This window comes from Phascolarctos cinereus, unplaced genomic scaffold (assembly GCF_003287225.1).
Source record: "Phascolarctos cinereus isolate Bilbo 61053 unplaced genomic scaffold, phaCin_HiC Scaffold_2;HRSCAF=192, whole genome shotgun sequence".
Classification (NCBI taxonomy): domain Eukaryota; kingdom Metazoa; phylum Chordata; class Mammalia; order Diprotodontia; family Phascolarctidae; genus Phascolarctos; species Phascolarctos cinereus.
Window position 1 is genome coordinate 183747596 of NW_027555625.1, and position 8565 is coordinate 183756160.

Sequence of the window (8565 nt, forward strand, 5' to 3'; positions counted from 1 at the left end):
AAATTGGAATTTGGCAACACTGCTGAAAGGCAGCACAATACAATGGAAAGAGAACTGGCCCTGGAATCAGGAGACCTGAGTTCAAATCTTGCCTCTGACACTACCTGTGTGACCTTTGGTAAGTTACTTAACCTCTCTGGGTTTCAGTTCCTCATCTATAAACTGAGGTATCAGGCTAACATCTAACATCTTTTCTAGCTCTACATCTATGAGCCTAAAGTAGAGCTGCCCTCTACCACTGACGAGGTGCTGCATCTCCCAGTTGTAGAAGATGCCCAAATCATGCTCAGTATTAAACAAGGAGATTCCCTGTTTCTGAGAAGCAGAAATGTTCTTCCTGGGCAACAGACTAGCAGGGCTCCAGTAAGGGATTTCAGAGTCACAAAGAAAATATTTCGATATCGATGTACAACCCACAATGTCCTTTGAGAACATAATTGAAACTTCTTTTGAAATAGAAATTATCATTCCTTTGCCATCTGGCACAAATGCTGTTCTCCTTGCTGCAAAACCCACTTGCAACTCAATAAATCAAGTGTTGATTAAGTGCCTACTATGTGCTAGGGACTCTGCTAGGCCCTGGGGGACAAAAAGACAAAGACTAACACTTTTGGCCTGTAGCTTATTTTCCCAGAAGTAAGAATTGTCTAGTTGTCTTCCATTTCACATCAAGAACATATTACACAATTCCAGCAGATCCACACAACTGTAGTGCTAGGCTAGGCTGAAATCAAGCTGGGGTGTGTCTGATTAAGGTGTCCAAAAGAGTACTCTATGGTACCTTGTCTTTCTAATATAGAATGAAAATTTCAAGAAGTCATCCAGTAGATTAAAATGTTTCAAACGACTATTTCTCAGCATTATATGTGTTGCAGGTGCAATGGTAGCTAGAAAGCAACTCCTAGGATCTCACATTGACTTAGAAAATCACAAATTAATATTGTCCATACTGTATTTTTATTTATTTTGTTGAACATTTCCCAATTACATTTTAATCTGGTTTGGGTCTCATTCTGGAATTTTACAGGCCCATCTGCTACCGGCCTTGAGTTTGACACTTCTGGAGGAGCTGCTAGGGGTAAGAAACCTGTGGCCTCAAGAGCACATGTGGCCTCTAGGTCCTCAAGTGCAGCCCATTGACTGAAGGGCTAGGGGGCCCCATGTGCCCTTGAAGCCAAAGGTTCCCCACTCCTGTAATAGAGTCAGGAAACGCTATGTTCACATCTTGGGTCAGAGGTTGGACTTTAATCCATGTCTTCCTGACTTTGAGGCTAACTTCCTAACCTACAATACAGCACCAACTGAAGAAATAAAATACAAAGAATGATGTTATCGAAGGTGGATGGTCAAATAAATGAGAAATAAGCTTATCCCTATTCCTACCTGAGTACAATAATCATAATTTAAAGGTAGATTTAAAACACCCTGCATTTTTATCTTTAAGTGTAACTTTTGCAAATATGATTTGATTTTATGTCCATCACATTATTTCAGGTAAGCTGACCTGGTATTTTCCTCACTTTTTTCGTAGACGGGAAACATGAAGCAGAGGAAGAAAGAGTGGATAATTTGCCCAAGGTCTTATCGAAAGTTAGTGGCAAAAGCAGAAGAAGAAAGAGGAAGGAAGGAAGGAAGGAAGGAAGGAAGGAAGGAAGGAAGGAAGGAAGGAAGGAAGGAAAGAAAGAAAGAAAGAAAGAAAGAAAGAAAGAAAGAAAGAAAGAAAGAAAGAAGAAGAAAGAAAGAAGAAAGAAGAGGAAGAAAGAAAGAAAGAGAGAGAGAGAGAGAGAGAGAGAGCAAGGAAGGAAGAACAGAAAGAAAGTTTGAATCTCACATCCCCATGTGACCTTGGGCAAGTCACTCCACCTCTCTGTGCCTCAGTTTCCTCATTTATAAAATACCAAGGTTGGAGTAGATAGTTTCTAAGGTTTCTTCCAGCTCCAAATCTATGAGCCTAAGATACTTCTACAGAAAATATGAGGTACTGCTAGGCTGAAAATTCCTTATTTATCCCCCATTGGAAATAACCTCCTCGAGGGCAGGAACTGTTTTTGCTTTTTCTTTGTATCCTCATGCTTGTTGATTAATCGATTAATTGAGGGAAGTTTGAATGGGGTGATCTTTTTATTTAAAGCCATTCATGTCCCCTTCAACTCTATAAGATTCTTTGATTTCTAGCTCTATAAAATGAATATATGTGCTACTTCTTAAATTCCTAAAGTTCAATAAAAATAAGTTTTCCCCCAAAGAAGGGTAAATGAAAGGTAAATGTGTATATATATATATATATATATATATATATATATATATATATATATGTATATATATATACATATATATATATATATATATATGTATATATATATACATATATATATATATATATACATGGTTAATTATAATAAAATATGCTATTTGTGTGTTGATGTGGTCTATACTTCCTTATTCCATTTACATTTTGCTGGTTTAAAAAGAGAGACCTTTAATTTAAATAAACAAATTCTTTTTTGCTGCAGTTTTATTATTTCAACCAAAATACCAAAGAGGAATAAACAACTGGGACTTTGATTTCCAGTGGACCATCTTATTTAATTTTATGCATGGAGCTGGGCTAACGTCAAAGTAAAAAATTTATGTTATGTTTGTTTGTTTAATCTCACAAATTGCTTTACATTGTTAATCTCAAAAATGTTTGTGCAGCATCATCATTGTTTGGCTGGAATGTGAAAATCAATTTAGAATGCTTCTCTAGGTGAACTGCTCATGAAGACACCAGCAAAGGAAACCATCATTGAGAGTTTCAGAGGGCAACTAATGAATAACATCCAAAAAGAGACAAATAATCTTATCCCATAAATCACTACGAGAAGATGTGATTGACCAATAATCTCTACCATAACAAATAGCACTCTACCTACAAGGGTAAGTAAGGGCAACATTCCACCCCCGTGATTATTCCCATTGGCTCTAAAAGCCTTAGTGATATTGCAGCTGTCTAATTAATTCCAGATTAACTGTGCTGCTATTGTTATTACTGAGCAATGTGTGCTGTAGGCACTTAGAAAAACAAGAAAGTATGAATCCTGATGGACCTACACTAGGCAGGATCTCATACCACCTGTGGTCTGGGGTAAGTTTTTTTTTGGGGGGGCAAGGGGAGGATATAATGAAGTGAAATGTCATAAAGGGGATTCCTTACCAGATGTAGATTGGACAAGATGACTTCTGAAGGTTCTTGCCAGTTATGAGAGTCTGTGAATGCCAGGCTATATTGTCTGAGCTTGCCTAGAGATACTTTTGTTTATTCTCATCAATACAATACAAACAATGAACAACTTTGGCAGCTCTGGGAATGGTGACTCTACATCCCAGATTTTATAGGACAGTCCTAATTTTATGAATCATATGACCACAGACAAAGGACCTTAGAGATCATCTAGCCTAATATCCTCATTTTACAAATGAAGAGACAGGGTAGAAAAGTATATATTTAACCAGGTTTTTATAAAAGAAATATCTGTGTATATCTTTTTTGTTTTAGAAAATTTAAATGGTTCAAATTTATATACCATTTTAATATTTAGGTTATAGATCTAGAACTGCTTTAGATCTTCGAAATCATATAGTCCAAACATTCATTTTATAGAAGCCAACAGAGGTCAATTGACTTTTCCAAGGTCATGCAGATAGTAGAGCCAGGATGTGAACATAGATCTTTTGACTCCAGACCCATTGTTCCTTTAACTACAGTACATGAAGTCCTTTCCTCAAAACAAGCCCTTTAGCTAAGCTGAACAAGCATTATATCCCCAATTTAGTGATAAGGAAATTGAGGTTAAGAAATATTAGATAGTTTAGCAATGGGCTCATAGCTAGGACTTGAAGCCAGGTCTGAGACTAAGACCAGTTCACTTCTCTATGTGATTTGAAGTCATAGCAGATCAGTACAAACCTATCAAACCAGTCTAAAGTAGCTGAAGACCAGAAATTTTTAAGGAGACCAGAAGTTCCCTGAAGACAGGAACATCTTAACTAAAGTCACCTTGGTATAGTGCTCTGAACATAGTAGTTGCTTAATAAATGTTTGTTGAATGAAAGAATGAAGTGGAGGTTTCATTACTACATTAATAAAACCTTCCTACCAATCTGGTCCAAAGCTACTCTCACTCTCTGGTCCTTGGAGCTGGAACCAGCTATGGTATGGAAAGGCTAGCTTACTAAGGAAGACATCTTCTTATTTCAACACTCTATCTAGCTTTCAGAAAAAGAAAGGCGAAATCAATATTATAAACCTATTCTTGGGATTCATCTAGTTGACATGGTGTTATTACAACAAAGTTATGATATTGAAGAATTTTCTTTGGCAGAATATAAGGCCCTATTTATGAGTCTTACAGTAGACCTCCTGCTTGGACTGTTTTTCTTTTCCTTCCTAAACCCAAAATTGCCTTAAATGCTGCAATTGTTCTCTTTAATTCTGATTCCTTTCATTATGCCAAGTATGGTCATCCAATGACTGAAACACGTATTAAAAGCTCTGTGGATTTTTTCTCATTAAAAACTTTATTTAGTTATACATACATACCTATAATATTATATATATATATATAATGTATATATACATACGCACACATATATGTATGTATGTATATGTATGTATAGATGCATGTATGCATATATGTGCATGTGAATAAATACATATGCATATATATGTATGACTCACTATCTAGAAAGAGAGAGATAGTAAGAGAGTCAGTTTGAGAATTGTATTTGCAAGGATAAAAGATTGTACAGGGAATAGATCTTATCACAAAGCAAGATCCTTGTTTCTATATCAGAATGTGGGAGGGGTGTCAAGAGGGAGAGAGCGTGGGGAAGTTCTAATAATAGAACATTATTAGCTTTGGATAAAGGGCTGAAGGGCTTCATTGATGTTCATTAAGATTTCCTAATTAGAGAGTGAATAACTGCTGTTTAATGGGAAGTGAAGCAGGGTAGGGATGGGGGGGTGAGAACAAACACAGAACTGGGTGAACTCTTCATTCCTCTTATGTTTTGAGGTAGGGAGGATGGGTAGGAACTTTAAAATTTGTCATTAATAAGTCTTAATGGGTTCAGCGAGAATATTACACTGGTCTGTTCTCTTGTTCTTTTGGAAAAAATTCAAAGAAAGAAAGCAGGAGGAGGCAAAAATGAGGGAAGATAGGGTGTCTCGTTTTGCAGAAATCTGAGACACAGATGAAGTCGTTTAAAATATACCTTCATGGTCAAACAGTCTGTCTAGGTAGCTGTTTCAGGGCCTAATGAAAGCAGAAGGCTTCCATAAAGGTAGATAGAATCATAGCATTATAGGACTGGAAGGAGTGTTTAGCATAGTAGACATTGGGTTGGGGACTGGGCAGCCCAGTAAAAGAAGTGGTTTCAAAATGTTCCCTGGGAGCCTGAATTTCAACACACACCACTGTTAAGTGTCTGTAAATTGATAGTTTGAGGCAGCCTAGGTGTTTCAGAGTCTTTGTTTCAATGTTCCTATTTTGAGTTGCCTTTTAATCATTCCCTACTATGATGTCAGCCACCCTGGGAGTGAAACAATACAACTGATCCAGGATTCTTAATGCCATGGTTATGTGATTTACTGCCACACTTTGCTTAGTCAGCTGGGCAAAGATTTAAAGAAAATAAACAATGTATGATGGTATATCTATAGATTTGATCACAAGACCTAAGCCATCAGGTTTATAGTAAGGCAGTGGCAAAGTGAACACAGAGTGGGGAGCTGAATGTAGTGCATAGCTGAGCTCTGTGTGCATTTGTATATGTGTGTAAGAGAAAAAGCGATCAGGGGAGTCAGATGCTCAGGAGCATGCTCAGTAGTGTTCTGGGCTCCCTGAACAGGCTGGTTAGTCAGCGAGGTGGATTAATTGAAACTGATGGAAGAGAAACGCATGATTAAAACTGACACCGATCCAAGTCTCTGGAAGGACCTCTGGCAAATGATTTATTTCCTGGAGGCCAAATTCAAGGAGCAATCCTCCACCGCTCAGTTTTGTTGTTGTTAAAGGATTAAATTTTTATTAATATATAAACAAAACCTCCAAATTGGGTATGCAGAAGCACGTATGTGCTCTAGTTCCCATCTGTAAAGCATTTTTACGTTGGACAGTGGTCCAGGAAGCATGTTCAGCATTAAGCTATTGAAGCAACAATGGGATTCTAAATGACCACATTATCCCCATTTGGCCCCCCAATTACGGGAAGAACTGGACCTAGGACGCTGACAAAATAAGACAATTGATGCTCCGACTAGTTCCTGTACCTAAGAGCAACAAAGTATGTTTACACATTCACACACACACACACACACACACACACACACACACACACACACACACACACAGAGAGTTGTCTGGACCTGTGGGATGCTCTTGCTTGTCAGTGGGAGAGGCTGCTTGTATGTGGCTGGGGGTTGGGGGTTACTGCCAAGAGATCGTACTCACCTCTCAGTCTCTGGAGGAACGTGGGCCACGCCTACTTGGGAAAAGTGGGATCTTCTCTAACGCACTGCAAGGCTTCCCGGGCACTCCTGCTCTAGCGCCTCGCTGAAGAAGCCTACCTCCGACTTCGGACCCAAACCAGCCCGCTGCTTCTGAGCATGCCCAGCGCACATAAGAGTTGCCCTGTGCAGATTCCACTTCTCCGGGTTTTAGCTCTGGCTAAAAAGGAACAGAGAGAGGGAGATGCTAGATAGAGGGCTTCAAAGAGGAACTGCCTCTGAAAAGGGCAAGGAGGGAGGGAGGGAAGGAGGGAGGGGTGAGGGAGAGGGAGAGAGAGAGAGAGAGGAGAGAGAGAGAGAGAGAGAGAGAGAGAGAGAGAGAGAGAGAGAGAGAGAGAGAGAGAGAGAGAGGGAGAGAGGGAGAGAGGGAGAGAGGGAGAGAGGGAGAGAGGGAGAGAGGGAGAGAGGGAGAGAGAGAGAGAGAGAGGGAGAGAGGGAGAGAGGGAGAGAGGGAGAGAGGGAGAGAGGGAGAGAGAGAGAGAGAGAGAGAGAGAGAGAGAGAGAGAGAGAGAGAGAGAGAGAGAGAGAGAGAGAGAGAGAGAGAGAGAGAGAATGAGAAATGAGATGACTGGGGCCGTGGATAGAAGCGCTAGAGTGCTACCGACATTTATCAAGCTCCACCTATATTCTCCACTGGGGAGGTTTCAACTGAGCAGGGTGATTAACATGCATCCCAGGCATTCTGAGTCGCCTCTATTTGCAGGGGAAGACTGGCACAGCAACAGGAGGAGACAGAGAAGGCAATGGAAGAAATGGGGCATTCCTCACCCCCTCCAACCACCCCACCCCCACCCCCGCACAAGGAGACAAGATCCCTTAGGGACTTTGACGTGGCTGGGGGTGGGTCGGAGCCAGTGTCCACTCCTTGGACTGTAGGCTCTGTGGGTGGCGAGAGCAACTTGTTTGCTCCCGTAGCCTTGGGCATATGGGATTAGTTTATCCATTCCAAGACAGAAAGAAAAAAGAGGATTGATGTTGATATTCTATGCCCACTGTCCTTTGTAGCTTACTTTTCTTATTTCCCTCCCTGAAGCTAGCGCGCGCTCTCGCTCTCTCTTTCTCTCTCTCTCTCTCTCTCTCTCTCTCTCTCTCTCTCTCTCTCTCTCTCTCTCTCTCTCTCTCTCTCTCTCTCTCTCTCTCCTCTCCTCTCCTTTTTACCCATTATTTTCAGAATCACAAACTCCCATCAAACCAAGGAAGTCGAAGCTGTCTTCACGTAGTCTATTTCACTCCTATCTCTCTAGCCGTCTAGCTGGGCATGCCCAGGAAGACCTGGGAAGAGGGAATGGAGGGAGGCAGTTTTCTCTCTACATCTGTCTGTCTCCACTGCCTCTCTTGAGTTCTGTTTCTGAAACGGACATCCTTGAAGTTGGCACTACCCAGGCCCGGTGAATTCGATCACTTACACAGTCCCTTACCTCACTCACATAGCCCTTCCATGACGGTCCTTTCCCTGGCAGCCACAGCACTCCAGCCACCATCCCCACCCAGACATGTGGTCCGATGTCCAGAGGGACTTGTGTTCACATTCGACCATGGCATCCTCGCATCCTCAAGTCCAGGTCTTAGTGTTCTCAGCCTGCTGAGCTGTCAACCTGTAGGCAGTTTGAGGGCAGAGGGAGTGGAACAGATACATCAAGCGCCCCCGTGCTTAACAACCATTCACATATCCAGATGGATTGGTGCAGTGGGGGAGGTAGAACTTTCCCCCAGCTGGGTGCACACCATGCAAATGGCTGAATTGCCTTCCTCCACTCTTTGACGACTGTGTGATGCACTTGGGGTCAGATGTTTAGATTAAAGGGGGCTGGGAATTCCTTTGTTTAATTCCACCTACTTACTGTACACACAGCAGTGAGAAGCCTGCATGCATTTCACTTCCAAGGCTTCACACACACCCACTCACCCATTTATCCTCATTATGCTCTTTTGTTCCATTTAACCCTCTCTGGATACAACTGGATTTTTTTTCTGGAGATTTTAGAGACTTAAAAACATTGTATATTTGTTCTTCT

At 41.2% G+C, this 8565-nt stretch overlaps 1 protein-coding gene across 2 annotated transcripts in view; it reads right to left on the reverse strand.

The window, feature by feature from the left end:
- The window catches only part of KBTBD11 (kelch repeat and BTB domain containing 11), a 31681-nt gene extending 23414 nt beyond the window's left edge, over window positions 1-8267 (reverse strand). The window contains exons 1-2 of one of the 2 annotated variants that reach the window (XM_020973001.2): window positions 7969-8267; window positions 6495-6710 (exon numbers count right to left, since the gene is read on the reverse strand). The gene's annotated coding sequence lies outside the window, so the exon portion shown is untranslated. Of the gene's footprint in view, window positions 1-6494; window positions 6824-7968 lie in introns of those variants that run through there. The other variant, XM_020973003.2, reaches the window with a different exon arrangement.
- Between the last annotated feature and the right edge of the window lie 298 nt (window positions 8268-8565).